This window comes from Nicotiana tabacum, chromosome 23 (assembly GCF_000715075.1).
Source record: "Nicotiana tabacum cultivar K326 chromosome 23, ASM71507v2, whole genome shotgun sequence".
NCBI lineage: Eukaryota > Viridiplantae > Streptophyta > Magnoliopsida > Solanales > Solanaceae > Nicotiana > Nicotiana tabacum.
The window spans coordinates 121,306,679-121,323,998 of record NC_134102.1 but is presented as its reverse complement, the minus strand read 5'-3'; positions in this window follow the sequence as shown (position 1 = coordinate 121,323,998).

Here is a 17,320-nt window from a genome sequence, read left to right as displayed (position 1 = left end):
TTGGGCCTTGCGCCAATGCTGTTTGGACCCTTAGGGGCTGTTTCTTACCATCCTCTTACTGTTTTTGATTAAAAATTCTATACTCAGTCATGTTTATACTTGTTTACCGCATAAATCAGTTTTATGACTCTATTTTGATGCATATAAATATTTTGGGCCGAATGCCCTGTTTTACTGAAATTCTCGAGTGGCTTGATTTGTGAGGATGAGTGTGGATCGGGGCTGCCCGCCTGCAGCATACTTATGACTGAGTGAGGCCGAGGGCCTGATTTGTGAGGATGAGTGTGGATCAGGGCTGCTCGCCTGCAACATACTTTATTATTATCGCACGTGAGTTGTCCGTGCAGATTATAGCGCTTGGGCTGAAGGATCCCCTCCGGAGTCTGTACACACCCCTAGTGAGCGCAGGTACCTATTGAGTGAGAGTGCCGAGTGCTGAGTGACTGGGAGGCATGAGTGATTGTGAGGTATGCCCGAGTGACAAGAGTGATTTTGAGGTATGCCCGAGTGGCACGAGTGATTGTGAGGTATGCCCGAGTGGCACGAGTGACTATGAGGTTTGCCCGAGGGGCTGTATATGAGTGATGTTTTGCCCCAGGGGCTGTTTATGATTTCATCATTTTTTCTCACCTTTGCATTGAGCCTTTGTTTGAAAAACTATTGGAAAAATGTCTTTAAAATGATTTTTACTGGAATTGAGTTTAAACGAGATGTTTATTTTAAATCCTGATTTTAAAAGCATGTGTTATTTTACTGAGATTTCCTGATATGAACGTTATATGCTGCTCAGTCTTTATTTATTGTTGTTACTTACTGAGTTGGCGTACTCACGTTACTCCCTGCACCTTGTGTGCAAATTCAGGTATAGCTAGACACGGTAGCGGTTATTGAGTGTTCTGGTTGCAGATTTTCTTGGAGATAGCAAGGAAGCTGTTTGGCGATCGCAGCCCCTGCTCTTCTCCCTCTTATCTTCCTCTAGTTGTATTTAGCTATTTTCCGGGCTGAGTTAGCCTTGATATTGTTAGATAGATTGTAGTATATGCTCATGACTAGTGACATCCCGATGTCGGGCTTTTCTTTTCCGCACTTCTGTTTTTCTTTGATTTGAACTCTTTAAATGGAGGTTTTCTGTTAAATAACCTTGAAATTATTTTCAAAATAAAAATATCGGTTTGTTTTGGAAATAGGTCGGCTTGCCTAGTTCCACGATAGGCGCCATCACGACAAGGGTTAGTTTTGGGTCGTGACAAATAGACTTATTGAAAAGTCAATATTGGGGGATCGGATTGCACGCCGCAACAGACTTATTTAAAAGTCTATATATATACTTGATTGAAATAAATATATGACAGACTTGATAAAAAGGAATATATATTGGGAGAGCGGGTTGCACGCTGCAACAGAATTAAATGTGAATATATTGTGAGAGCGGGTTGCACGCTGCAACAGAATTGGTTGAAATGATAATGGATTATGACTGCTGAGCTGGCTTCAATTATTATAAATGAGTCACCTATTTTATTTCTATTATTTGTTGTTGTCATTAATATTGCGTACATGTTAATGTAAGTGAACCGCCTTAGCTTCGTCACTACTTCGTCGAGGTTAGGCTTAGCACTTACCAGTACATGGGGTCGGTTGTACTGATACTACACTCTGCACTTCTTGTGCAGATTTTGGAGTTGGTCCTAGCGGCGTACCATAGATTTGCTAGGATTTCAGCTATTCGGATGAGACTTGAGGTATAACTGCATGGCGTCCGCAGTTCTAAAGTCCCCGTCTATTTTACTTTAGCTATATATTTTTTTTCAGACAGCTTATTTTTATTCAGACATGTATTTGTATTATTCTAGAAGCTTGTGCACTTGTGACACCAATTCTGGGATGGTATTTAGACACCGTTATTTTTATGGGTTATTTCACTGTATTTCAAACGTTGTTTCCGCATTTGTTTATTTGATTATTAATAATTTAAAGATTATTTAAAAATTAATTAATATTATTCTAACATTGGCTTGCCTAGCAAGTGAAATATTAGGCGCCATCACGGTCCGAAGGTGGGAATTTCGGGTCGTGACAACGGTGTATAACAATATTTTTCTTGTAAAGTCATATCAGATGAAGCAGAACTTGCAGTTCTGTTGTTCATTTATCATTAAATTGTACTATTGTAAAAACCCAAATCAAAGTATTCCATTGCTTTGAGGTTTATATTCTTCCTATAACTTTAGTTCTTCATATGTTTTGTAAGGAAACACACTATTTTGCATGATGGTATTGGAGGAACATCTTATAGCCACCACTATTCGTGATCAAAAAGGGCTTTTTCGAATTACCATCATTGAGAGATATTTTCACCTTTTGTATCATAAAATTAGATCAAGTACTTCATTTTACGGAATGAACTTGCAGTTCTGTTGCTCATTATTGTTTGATTGTACAAACCCAAATCAAAGTATTCGATTGCTTTGAGGTTTATATTCTTTCTATAACTTCAATTCTTCATATTTTATTTTTAAGGAAACAATCTATTTTGCATGCGGTGTATAATATTTTTTTTTCTTGTTAAGTCATATCAGATGAAGCAGAACATTCTGTACTTTCTTCTTACTTAGATGTTCTGTTATCATTTGGGCAGATGACAAAGATGCTCTTCCTAAGGATGTTCTTAACATTCCCCCTCCGGTAGCAAAAATATTGGAGGAACATCTTATAGCCACCACTATTCGTAATCAATAAGGGCTTTTTATAATTACCATTATTAAGAGAGAAATTTTCACCTTTTGTATCATAAAATTAGATCAGGTGATTTATCTTACGGAATGAACTTGCAGTTCTGTTGCTTATTTATCGTTCAAATTAATCTATTGAAAAAACCCAAATCAAAGTATTCCATTGCTTTGAGGTTTATATTCTTCATATAACTTCAATTCTTCATATTTTTTGTAAGAAAACACACTATTTTGTATGCGGTGTATAATATTTTTTTTCTTGTTAAGTCATATCAGATGAAGCAGAACATTCTGTACTTTCTTCTTACTTAGATGTTCTGTTATCATTTGGGCAGATGACAAAGATGCTCTTCCTAAGGATGTGCTTAACATTCCCCCCCGGTAGCAAAAATATTGGAGGAACATCTTATAGCCACCACTATTCGTAATCAATAAGGGCTTTTTATAATTACCATTATTGAGAGAGATATTTTCACCTTTTGTATCATAAAATTAGATCATGTGATTTATCTTACGGAATGAACTTGCAGTTCTGTTGCTTATTTATCGTTCAAATTAATCTATTGGAAAAACCCAAATCAAAGTATTCCATTGCTTTGAGGTTTATATTCTTCATATAACTTCAATTCTTCATATTTTTTGTAAGGAAACACACTATTTTGTATGCGGTGTATAATATTTCTTTTTCTTCTTAAGTCATATCAGATGAAGCAGAACATTCTGTACTTTCTTCTTATTTAGATGTTCTGTTATCATTTGGGCAGATGACGAAGATGCTCTTCCTAAGGATGTGCTTAACATGTCCCCTCCGGTAGTAAAAATATTGGAGGAACATCTTATAGCCACCCCTAGTCGTAATCAATAAGGGCTTTTTATAATTACCATTTTTGAGAGAGATATTTTCACCTTTTGTATCATAAAATTAGATCAGGTGATTCATCATACGGAATGAACTTGCAGTTGTGTTGCTCATTTATCGTTCAAATTGTTCTATTGTAAAAATCCAAATCAAAGTATTCCATTGCTTTGAGGTTTATATTCTTCATATAACTTCAATTCTTCATATTTTTTGTAAGAAAACACACTATTTTGTATGCGGTGTATAATATTTTTTTTCTTGTTAAGTCATATCAGATGAAGCAGAACATTCTGTACTTTCTTCTTACTTAGATGTTCTGTTATCATTTGGGCAGATGACAAAGATTCTCTTCCTAAGGATGTGCTTAACATGTCCCCTTCGGTAGCAAAAATATTGGAGTAACATCTTATATCCACCACTATTCATAATCAAAAAAGACTTTTTAGGATTACCATCATTGAGAGAGATATTTTTACCTTTCGTAAAAAAAGAAGAAGGTTTTTTTAGAATTTCCATCATTGAGAGAGATATTTTCACATTTTGTATCATAAAATTAGAAGGCCTAAGAAGTATTGGGGAGAGGTGATTAGGTAGGACATGTTGGTGCTTCACCTCACCGAGGACATCACTAGCGATAGGAATATGTGGAGGTCGAGGATTAAGGTGGTGGGCTGATAGGTAGCTGCAAGTTTTTCATAGGTTCACCAGTAGCATTAGTAATATTCTTGCTATGGGTTGAAAGTTACTTCCTTATAGTTTTTTATTGTATCTGGTACTTTGCAACCACTTTCTTTGTTTTTGTAAATTGCTAGTGGGATTGTTACTATTTTATGTTACTTTTCCCCCTTTTACTTGATATTGTTGCTCCCCGATGGCTACTATTTGATGCTACTTTTTCTCCTCTTTGCTTATCGTCTTTCTCACCTATTCCCTCCTATTCTTCCCCCATATTCTTCATTTCTACCTTTTCTTGAGCCGAGGGTCTATCGAAAACTGCCTCTCTACCTCTCCAGGCAGGGGTAAGGTCTGCGTACTTACTACCCTCCCCAAACCCCACTCGTGGAATTATATTGGGTATGTTGTTGTTGTTGTTATTGTTATTTTGATTATATACTTTCTTGTATTTGAGGTATAAGACAAGAGTGGGCTGCTCTAGTGGTGAGTACCCTCCACTTCCAACCAAGAGGTTGGGAGTTCGAGTCACCCCAAAAGCAAAGTGGGGAGTTCTTGGAGGGAGGGAACCGAGGGTCTATCAGCAACAACCTCTCTACCCCAGGGTAGGGGTAAGGTCTGCGTACACACTACCCTCCCCAGGCCCCACTAGTGGGATTATACTGGATTGTTGTTGTTGTTGTTGTACACAAAGGAAACATAAATACAAATACATTCATCTCATAACCTTCTATACCACATATAGCTTCACTAGTACTTTCAACCACTCACAACATCATTATTACATTGGCTCTATCAGCCATACGTATGATTCTTCATTCACGTCATGATGATCGTATCTCATATTCCACACTTTCATTTCTTTACTTTCAAGGGTCATCATCATAAACATCAACATACAGAATATTATTTTAAGTTCATTAGAAATGAAGGCTTTAAACACAATGGGTTTCTTTCTAAAGAATTGAGCAAAATGACTAGCAATTGAAGCACAAGTAAAGAATCACAAGCGAGTGCTACACCATTTATTCATGAAATACTTTTTCCAAAAGGGAAATACACAGTTTCAACTCATGATTATGTAAGGACTCAAAACACATTGGAAATACTTACAAGCATAACATGGTGATTTACGATTGAAACATGGGTTCAAATCATATACATTAGTTAAAACAACCATGTTTGAACATTTTTCCACTAAGGGGAGCAGAGTATGATAAGGGAAGTTTGAACACGACTTGAGTACATAAGAATTTAAGCAAATTAGTTTTCGAAATCAATTTGGAACAGTTGGAACGAGAGTTTGAACAAACCGTATTCAGAACTTCCGAGGAATTCATGGATTCCAATTCTAGAAAGGGAGTTTAGGCAACATACCTTGATGGAGATCTTTAGTGATACTAAAACCTCCCTCTACTCTTACAACTTCAATTTACATCAACATAATTCAATTGGGCCAATATTAGTAAAAATTTCAAGGTTTTAGGTGATTTTGGCATTTTATCAAATACCTAGAGTGCATAGCATTATACTACCTCTAGTAATGGTGTTTCTTAATCCAACAATCCCTCCTTCCCATCAACAATATATAATACAACAACCTTTGACTACTAACTGCCTTCTTTAGTACCATCATAATCATCAATGAACTCTCACCTATCAAATTTCACTAATTAACTCATTACAATATTTGTACAATGCCGAATAATCTAGGTTAAGCACTTATGGCTTCCAATAAGCATCCCATAAGTACTACTACTTATATTTTTCTCATATATTCACTAACAATCCATGCATGGCGGTTTAAGGATAAAATATTACCTCTTGTAGACCAAATCTTGAAAGACAATTTTTGGGGTGTTCTTGGAATTTTGAAGAAATCCTATGGAATCCAATACAAAACCTTGTTGTAACTAGTGATTGAGAAGTGAAATCATCATAAAAACATACTTAAAATTCACCTTAAGTGTATTGGAAGACTTGGCCGGATGGGTGATGGAGAGAAAAACCCTAGTCTTGAAATCCTTTTATTTTTCTCTCTCCCCGCTCAGGTCTTAATAGGCCCAGGTACTGTATTTTTCCACTGGTGCTATAGCTATGCTATAAGGCTTTAGCTCACTGGTTTGCTAAAATTTCTGCTTCCTTCCTGTGTTATACCTGTGCTATGGGGAGATAGTTCATTTTATTTTCTTTAGTTTTATTGCTTAGAAATTAGAATCCAAGTGTTCCCCATTATTACAACACTCAAAGATTAATAAAATAATAATCCCCAAGTATCCAAATAACTTTATCCACTCCAGTAAGTTCTCATGTGGTTCGGGTAAAAATTAAATTGTATTCCTAAGCTCGAAATTGCTCGAATTAACTATAGAAATGAATGGGGCCTTACACATTAGCCTACCTAGGTACCACAAACCTCGAGTTCTTGGTAAAATTTTACGGGGCCTTGTACATATTTTATCCGTGTAGAGCTTAAACTGTTAAACTTGAAAGCATGTCTAAAATTTATGTACTTGTACAAACTGTTTATGAGTTTTCTCTGAGATATTACTGCCATTTTTCCTGTCATATCTGTACTGTCATGACCAAAAGTCCGTTAAAGGTCGTGATGGCGCCGGATACCACTATCAGGCAAGCCAACACTAAATAGTCAATTAAATCCGTATTTTAATATTTTTGAAATCGTAAATTTACTTCAAATTAACTAGTAGAAGATGAATTTACAGAATACATAACAATGTTTTCAAATTTCAATACTGAACATCCCATAATCATCCCAGAACCCGGTGTTACAAGTGCATGAGCCTTTTCTAGGAATTTAAAATAAAATACAATAACTGTCCGGAATACAAATTTGGACAGGAAAGAAAATACAATACTCTGAAGGAGACTCTGCTGGCTGCGGGTCGTACATAAGATGCAGCTCACCTAACTCCCCGTAATAACCGCACCTCTGCGCCCAGAAGGCCACTAGTCATATACGTACCTACACAAAACATGCAGCAAGTGTAGTATGAGTACAAAATAACGTGTACCCAGTAAGTATCCCGCCTAACCCCAAAAAAGTAGTGACGAGGGGTCGACTCGGACACTTACTATGAGGCTATAAATAAAATACCAATGGTATGATTAAGTATGGATTTCGTAGAACGACTGTAAGCTCATTATTTTGAATTAAGTAAACAATTCTTTTAGAACTAAAGAATCTCCAAAATTTATTTTCATCTTTTAACAATTTATATCTCCGAACAGTGAGGCCATATCAATTGTCATAAATTTCAGGGCAAGCAATACAAGCATGTGCAAATCATGCCAAGGTCGTACGGCCCGATCCAACATAATATTTAAATCGTGCACTGCCAGAGGATCGAATGGCGCGAACCATAGATGCATCTATTTAATCTGCCGAGGCGTTCGGCCTGTTCCACAAAAGATAACACATTCAAATAATCATTCAAGAATTCATCAAGGGGAAATTATCCAAGGAAAAGGAAATTTCTCTTTTAAAAGTCAAGGAAACGATGTCTAGCCTTTTAGAAATTTATTAACAAAGTTCGATATGATTTAAACATTTTAAATTGACAAAAGGATTTGCAAATATTACAGGTATAGCATGCTTTTGGGTCCTAGACTACCCGAATTTAAGCCTAATAGTAGCTACGCATGGACTTTCGTCACCTCGTGCGTACGTAGTCCCCACAAATAGGAGCACACATTGATTTATTTCACCTATGGGGTAAATTCCCTCTTACAAGGTTAGAAAGGAGACTTACCTCACTATGAAGTTCCATAACCAGCTCCCAAGCCCTTCCGACGACTCAAACCGATGCCCAACGCTCCAAAACTAGTCAATAATTATGCACACCCATTAACATATACAAAAATACTCATTATAATCCTATTTACAACAATTTCCAACTCCGCTTGAAAAGTCGATAAAATCACCCTCGGGCCCACGTGCCCGGATTCCGAATATTTTCAAAGATAATCATTATTCATAATCTTAGAACTCAAATATATGATTTATTCCCAATGCCATGCCCAAATTCGTGGTCAAAATCCAAAATGGCAAATTCTAGTTTTTGTTTTACTACAAACCCCATAATTTATGCTAATTTTCATGTTCCAATCCATGTATAATTCATATATTTAACTCACAAATGGTAAGAAACCACTTACCTCGAATTGCTTGATGAAAATATCCCCTTGAAGCTCTCCAAAATCGTCCAAACCAATGAAAATGGGAGAAAAATGGGCCAGATGCCCATCTGCTTCACCTCTTCCTCAAATTCAAATTCGATCTGTGTACCATCCGGAATAAACCCGAGGCCCCCGGGACCCCGTCCAATCACACCAACCAGTCCAATAACATAACACGGACCTGCTCAAGGCCTCAAATCACATCCAACAATATCGAAATCATGAATCGTACCCCATTCTAAGCTTAATGAACTTTAGAATTTCAAACTTCTATATTTGATGCCGAAACGTATCAAATCATGTCCGATTGACCTCAAATTTTGCACACAAGTCACATTCAACATTACAAACCTATTCTAACTTCCTGAATCAGATTCCGACTGCGATATCAAAAAGTCCACGTTCGGTCAAACTTCTCAGAAATCATCAAATTTTCTAACTTTCGCCAAACGACTCCAAAATGACCTACGGACCTTCAAATCCACTTCCGGACGTGCTCCCAATATAGGAATCACCATATGGAGCTATTTCCAGACTCGGAATTCCAAACGGACATTGATAATATTGAAATGCACTTCAACCCAAATTTATGGAATTCTTCCAAAATGCTAACTTCCACAATAGGTGACGAAATACTCCCGGGGATCCAAAAACTGATCCGAACATACGTCCCAATCCGAAATCATCATACGAACCTGTTGGAACCTTCAAATCCCAATTTCGAGGCCGTTTACTCTATAATACAATCTTAGTTAATTCTCTCAACTTAAAACTTCCAAAATGAGAATTTTCTTTCTGAATCAACTCTGAACTTCCGAAATTTCAGTTTTGACAACGCGTACAAGTCAGAATACCTGAAGTGAAGCTGCTCATAGACCCAAATCGCCGAATGGCATGCCAGGGCTCAAAATGACCAGTAGGGTCATTACATGTACGGTTATAAATCTGGATTTGGACTGTAATTATCTGAGCTCGTCACTGCTTTCAACCTAAGGTTAGTCATGTTACTTATTAAGTACATTGAGTTGGTTGTACTCATACTATACTCTACATTTCGTATGCAGATCCAGGTACTTGTGGGCATGGTGGTTGCTAGTTTTGAAGCTTTATCTGTTGGAGACTATTAAGGTAGCCGCCTTGGCGTCCGCAGACCTCAAGTCATGAGCAGGTTTAGTAGAGTCTTGTGGATCGGTGAGGCTACCGAACGATTATGAAAATGTCACTTTCTTGTATTCTTATCGTGCGAATTTTTTTATTCCGGAAACTAAACTTCTATTATTCTATTCTCTCACAGATTGTGAGGAAACGTGCTACCAGATCAGATGGATGACCACCAGTACCACCATCTAGGACCATGAGAGGTCGGGGCTGCGGTAGAGGCCGAGGTGTAGCTCATACAGTAGTTGTAGACCCACCAATTGCTCCAGCTCAAGAGCAGATCCCAGACGTAGTTGAGCCGTTGATACCAGCTCAGGCACCTGTTGTGCCTATTGTGATTATAGGCCTTCAAGAGGCTCTAGCCCAAATATTGACTGCTTGCACTAGCCTTGCTTAGGCGGTTTCAGTTTCGGCTGTGCCAACAACTTCTCATCCTGGGGGAGGTGCTGAAACGCCCGCTGCCCGTACTCCAAAGCAGGTGGTGCAGGGACTTCAGGCACCAAGGCTACTACTAGCCCAGTCGGTTGCAGTTGCTCAGGCCTAGGTAGGCCACACTATGAGTGACGAGGAGTAGAAGAGACTAGAGAGGTTTGGGAGGCTCAAGCCTCCATCATTCAATGGGGCTGAGTTAGATGATTCTGGGGACTTCTTATATAGGTGCTAGCAGATCCTTTGCACGGTGGGTCTTTTGTAGACTATTGGGGTATCATTTATTACTTTTTAGCTATCGGGGGCAGCCTTCAGGTGGTGGGAGTCCTATGAACAGAGCAGGCCAACCGGTGCTGCACCACTTACGTGGCACGAGTTCTCCATTCTCTTCTTGGAGAAGTTTGTACTACTGACCCGCAGGGAGGAGTTGCATAGGCAGTATGAGAAAATACACTAGAAGCATATGTCTGTGATCCAGTACGAGATGATATTTTCAGAGTTGGATCATCACGTAATATGGTTGGTTCTCACAGAGAGTGAGAGGATTAGGAGGTTCATTAATGGCCTCAACTATGGACTGCGCTTTGTTGTGACTCTGTAGATTGTAGGTGTTAGGTTCAATATGGTGGTTGATATTGCTAGGTGGTTAGAGCATGTCCTTATTTAGGAGAGGGAGGCTAGGAGGCCTCATGGTTTGGGTGGTTTTAACGATGTTTATTCTAGAGGTAAATCCCACCACAACAAGGGTCATCCTCATAAGCCCGCTCAGATGGATCATCCGGTTCATCGTGGTGCATCAGCTAGCCATGGTTCATATAGTTCCCTTCCGGGTCAGTCATCTCTCAGTGCCCTCCAAACTCAGAGTTCATCTTATGATCCATCAGTTCAGGGTTTTTATGTGCCAGGTCCTTCTAGTAGTTATTTTGGTTCTTAGAGCCCGATTCAGTCTCAAATATTATTGACGGATCGGAGTTTCTATGAGTGTGGGGAGGTTGGACATGTGAGGAGGTATTGTCCCCATCTCTGGGGAGGTCCAGTTCAGTAGAGGGGTCGGGTTATAACTTCTGCACCAGTTACTTCACCACCGGCCCAGCCAGCTCGGGGTGGGGCTCAGGTAGCTAGAGGTCTTCCTAGAGGGGGAGGCCGATCAGGTGGTGGTCACGCTCGATGCAATCTTTTTCTGCCAGGCTAGAGGCCGTTGCTTCTGACGCAGTGATCACAGGAATTGTCTCAGTATGCCACTAGGATGCTTCTATATTATTTGACCCTGGTTCCACTTATTCGTATGTATCATCATATTTTTCTTATTATGTGTATATGCTCTGTGAGTTCCGTTGTCTCACTTGTTCATGTATCTATGCTGGTGGGCAATTCTATTATTGTAGACCGTCTGTATCGGTCGTGTGTGTTGACTATTATAGGATTGGAGATTAGAGTTGACCTCTTGTTAATTTCGACGTGATTCTAGGTATCGATTGGTTATCCCTATGCCATACTTTTCTGTATTGTCATGCTAAGACCGTGACGTTGATGATGCCGGGTTTACCTATGATCGGGTGGAGAGGTTCTCTGGACTATGTTCCCAATAGGGTGATTTCATATTAGAAGGCCCAACAGATGGTTGGGAAGGGGTATTTGTCATACTTGGCTTTTGTGAGGGATGTCGGTGCTGATACTCCTGCTATTGATTCTGTTCTGGTAGTGCGAGACTTTCCGGATGTGTTTCGTGCAGACTTGCCGGGTATGTCGCCCGACAAGGATATTGATTTTTGTATTGACTTGGTATCGGACACTCAGCCCATTTCTATTCCTATGTACCGTATGGCACCAGCAGAATTGAAGGAATTGAAATAGCAGCTTCAGGAGCTTCTTGATAAGGGGTTCATTAGGCTTAGTGTGCCGCCTTGGGGTGCACCAGTTCTATTTAAGAAGAAGAAGGATGGTACTATGCGGATGTGCATCGACTATAGGCAGTTGAACAAAGTTACAATTAAGAACAAGTATCCTTTGTCACGCATTAATGACTTATTTGACCAGCTTCAGGGAGCTAGAATCTTCTCTAAGATTGATTTGAAGTCTGGGTATCACCAGTTGAAGATTTGGGACTCGGATATTCTAAAGACGGCATTCAAGACCTGCTATGGTCACTATGCATTCCTTGTGATGTCTTTTGGGCTGACCAATGCCCCAACAGTATTTATGCAGCTGATGAATAGTGTATTCCAACCATATCTTGATTCGTTTGTCATAGTATTTATTGATGATATCCTGGTGTACTCACGTAGCCAGGAGGAGCATGCACATCATTTGAGAATTGAACTACAGAGGTTGAGGGAGGAGAAGCTTTATGCAAAGTTCTCTAAGTGTGAGTTTTGGTTCAGTTTGGTGGCGTTCTTATGGCACGTGGTATCCAGTGAAGGAATTAAGGTGGATCCAATGAAGATAGAGGCAGTTCAGGGTTGGCCTGGATTGTCTTCAGCTACTAAGATTCGGAGTTTTCTCGGCTTGGCAGAATATTATTGTCGCTTCATGGAGGGTTTCTCGTCCATTGCAGCGCCTTTGACTAGGTTAACCCAGAAGGGTGCGCCATTCAGGTGGTCAGATGAGCGTGAGGAGAGCATTTAAAAGCTCAAGGCTGCCTTGACCACGGCTCCAGTTCTAGCTTTGCCTTTAGCAGCGAGTTCTATATACAGTATATTATGATGCTTCTCAGATTGGTATTGGGTGTGTCTTGATGCAGAAGGGTTGAGTGATGGCTTATGTTTCACGCCAGTTGAAGCCCCGTGAGAAGAACTACCCTGTTCATGATTTGGAGTTGGCAGCCATCTTTCATGCATTGAAGATTTTGAGACATTATCTCTACAATGTATCTTGTGAGGTATTTACGGATCATCAGAGTCTCCAGCACTTGTTCATGCAAATGGATCTAAATTTGAGGCAGCGGAGGTGGTTGGAGTTGCTAAAAGACTATGATATTACCATTTTGTATCATCCCAAGAAGGCCAATGTGGTGGTCGATGCCTTGAGTAGAAAGGCGATGAGTATGGGTAGCCTTGCATTTATTCCTGTTGGTGAGAGGCTGCTTGCATCAGATGTTCAGGCCTTGACCAAGGCCGCTTGCATCAGATGTTCAGGCCTTGACCAATCAGTTCGTGAGGTTAGATATTTCAGAGTCTAGTCAAGTTCTAGCTTGTATGGTTTCTCGGTCTTCCTTATATGATCGCATCAGAGAGCGTCAATATGACGACCCCCATTTGCTTGTCCTTAAGGATATGGTTCAACACGGTGATGCCAAGGAGAATTTTATTGGAGATGATGTGGTGTTGCGGATGCAGGGTTGGATTTGTGTGCCCAATATAGATGGGCTACGTGATTTGATTATTGAAAAGGCCCACAGTTCGCCATTCATCCGGGTGCCGCAAAGATGTATCAAGACTTGAGGCAGCACTATTAGTAGAGGAGGATGAAGAAAGATATAGTGGGGTTTGTAGCTCGATGCTTAAATTGTCACCAGGTGAAGTACGAGCATCAGAGGCTGGGCAGATTGCTTCAGAGGCTTGAGATTCCGGAGTTGGAAATGGGAGCATATCACCATGGACTTCATAGTTGGGCTCCCATAGACTTCGAGGAAGTTTGATGCTCTTTGGGTGATTGTGGACAAGTTGATCAAGTCCGCGCATTTCATTCCAGTTAGGACTACCTATTCTTCGAAGCGGTTGGCTGAGATCTATCTCTGTGAGATTGTTCGCCTTCGCGGTGTGCCGATGTCCATCATTTCAAATTGGGGCACGCAGTTCACATCGTAGTTTTAGAGAGCAGTGAAGCGAGAGTTATGCACACAAGTTGAGTTGAGTACATTATTCCACCTTCAGATGGACGGACAGTCCGAGCGCACTATTCAAATATTGGAGGATATGCTATGCGCTTGTGTCATGGATTTCGGGGGCTCTTGGGATCAGTTTCTGTCGTTTGCAAAGTTTGCCTACAACAACAGCTACCAAACAGCTCTTCATATGGCTCCGTATGAGGTTTTGTATGGGAGACGGTGTCGGTCTCCAGTTGGTTGGTTTGAGCCAGGTGAGGCTAGGCTATTGGGTACTGACTTGGTTCAGGATGCTTTGGACAAGGTTAAGTTGATTCAGGATCGGCTTCGCACGACATAATCTGGACTGAAGTGATACGCCGATTAGAAGGTTCGTGATGTTTCTTACATGGTGGGAGAGAAGGTATTACTCAGAGTCTCACCCATGAAGGGTGTTATGAGGTTAGGGAAGAAGGGAAAGTTGAGCCCTCGGTATATCGGCATTTTGAGGTGCTTGAGAGGTTTAGAGAGGAGGCTTACAAGATTGTATTGTCGCCTAGTCTGTCGAGTGTTCATCCAATGTTTCATGTTTCCATGCTCCAAAAGTAGTTCGGCAATGCGTCTCATGTTTTGGACTTCAGCACGGTTCAGTTAGATGGGGATTTGACTTATGATGTGGAGCCGGTGGCCATTTTGGATCGGCAGGTTCGGAAGTTGAGTTAGAAGAATATAGCTTCAGTGAAGGTGTAGTGGAGAGGTCAACCAGTCGAGGAGGCTACTTGGTAGACCGAGCAGGAGATGTGAAGGTAATATCCACGCCTATTTGAGACTCCAGGTAAGATTCTAGACCCGTTAGAGAATGAACGTTTGTTTAAGAGGGGGAGAATGTTACGACCCGGCCGGTCGTTTTGATTATTATAGCCCCGTTCCCCTATTTATTGCTTATTCTATGCTGACTAATTGTTATTGACTTGCCGGGGTGGTCGGTTTAGTTCCGAGGATATTTCGGAATGAGTTGGGACACTTAGTCCCAAGGTTGGAAGAATAAGTTGAAAGAGTTGATAGGATATTGACTTACGTGTAAATAACTCAGAAATGAAGTATTGATGGTTGTGATAGCTCTGAATAGTGATTTTGGACTTAAGAGTGTGTCCGGATATTGATTTGGAGGTCCGTAGATGATGTTGACTAAAACTGACGAAAGTTGGGAAAAATTGAAGTTTGGAGAGTTGAGAGGTTTGACCGAGAGATGACTTTGGAGTTGTTGGAGAAGGTTGTTGGGAAGCGCAGGTGCGGAGGAAATCCGCAGAAGTGGAAGCGCTCCTGCGCAGTGTGGCTGGGATCGCAGAAACGATAGTTTTATTCGTAGATGTGGTTCCGCAGGTGCGAAGAGGGGAACGCCGGTGCGTGAGGTCGAGTGTCTAGTGTAATTCCGAAGGTGCGGATTTTTAACTACAAAAGTGGCTAAATGGGCCGCACAAGCGAAATGCCTGGCAGTGACTCAAATTCGAAGAGTTTCTTGATTTATTCATTTTTGGACTTTGGGAGCTCGGCTTAAGGTGAATTTTGAAGGGGTTTTCGCTAGATTTTGTGAGGTAAGAAACTTTTGGTCATTTTTATCTATGTATATTGAATACCTATTAAATTTTCCCAGAAAATTTGGTATTGCTGAAGTGAAAATTTGGGGATTTGTGACTCATCTATTGGAGAGTAATAATTGAAGATTTGAGTGACGATTTGGTGTTGGAAGTTAGTAATTTTGGTAGGGTTGGACTTGTAGATGAATGGGTGTTCAGATTTTGTTAATTTTGTTGGATTCCGAGACGTGGGCCCGGAGTTGACTTTTTAACTTTTGTTAAAGAACTTAGCTTATTCATATGGAAATGATTTCTATAGCTTGTGTTGATTGTATTGAGTTGTTTGTGGCTAGATTCGAGTCGTTCGGAGGCCGATTCTCGAGGCAAGGGCTTGTTGGAGTAGATATTTACACGGTTTTAGGTAAGTAACACTTCTAAACTTGGTTCTGAGGGTATGAATTCCCGAAATACGTATTATGTGGTTGGTGTTTAGGTGACGCACATGCTAGGTGACGGGTGTGTGAGCGTGCACAGTAAAAATTATGACCCGATCGATTTCCGTGGTAATGTGTAATCGTCAAAAATTGTTGCTATTCTTGTGATCCCTATGTGTTAGAGTAATTGAGCTTTAATCCATGTTAGAAATCATGTTTAGGCTGTATGATTGTCCTGTTGAGACCCACTGGGGTCATTTCTGCTGTTGAATTATTTGCTTAAATGGCAATTTTGTACTTAGTGTCATCCATCATTTGCATATCATATCTCAGTATATGTTACTATTTATTGTTGTATCATATATCATTGTTTGGGTTGATTGGCATGAGATTTATGAGCCCGAGAGACTTGATAGATTGTTGGCTGAGTTGGGGCCTGAGAGCCGTGTTGTGAGTAAAAATTATGGATCGGGCTGCACGCCGCAACAGGCTTTCTTGGCTTTACATATATTATTGTTATGGATCGGGATGCACACTGTAGCAAGCCCTATGGTCTTTATATATTGTTAGCGCTTGGGAAGGATCTGCCCCTCCGATGTCTGGCACACCAGCAGTGAGCGCAAGTACCGTACAATGCTGAGTAACTGAGCATGGTGAGTGAGAATTGAGATAGTATAATTGAGTATTCCTAGAGTGTGAGTACGTGAGGTTATCATTGTGATGAATTACATTTGACATGCACATTTGACATGTAGATACAGAGATGTAACATTCCTCACATCAGTTGTACTTGGCATATTTCATCCGTGTTGAGCTTAAACTATTAAACTTGAAAGTATGTCTACATTTATGTACTGTGTTACGAACTATTTTTGAGTTTTCTCTGAGATATTACTGTCCTTTTTCCTCTCATATATGTATGGTTATAAATCTGGATTTGGACTGTAATTATCTGAGCTCGTCACTACTTTCAGCCCAAGGTTAGTCTTGTTACTTATTGAGTACATTAGTCTTGTTAAATCTAGATGCGTGATTATTTGTGATTATCGGCTTGCCTAGTATTGCGATAGGTGCCATCACGACATTTGGGATTTTGGGTCGTGACAAGAGTTTTCCCCGATTCCTTGATTAGGAAACAAAGGGGAAGCGCGGCTCGATGTGATCACAATCGAGGCCTTGAAAATTCTAGTACCGAAACCCGGGAGGAGTGAATGACGTATCTGAGATCAGGCACGGTGGGTCACTCGTCATGCCCTGAAAAGTTTGCTTTATTCTTCTAGCTATTGCTCAAAGCATTATTCATTTGTTATTTTCTTTACTCGCGACTGACCTTGTGCCGAAGGTCCAATCGAGGACGAATTTCACTGTTCAATCTAAGATCAGGCTTGGTCATCACATTGAGATTTGTTTGATTATTTATTTTGTCTTAACTCATTTACATGTTGTTCTTAATCGTT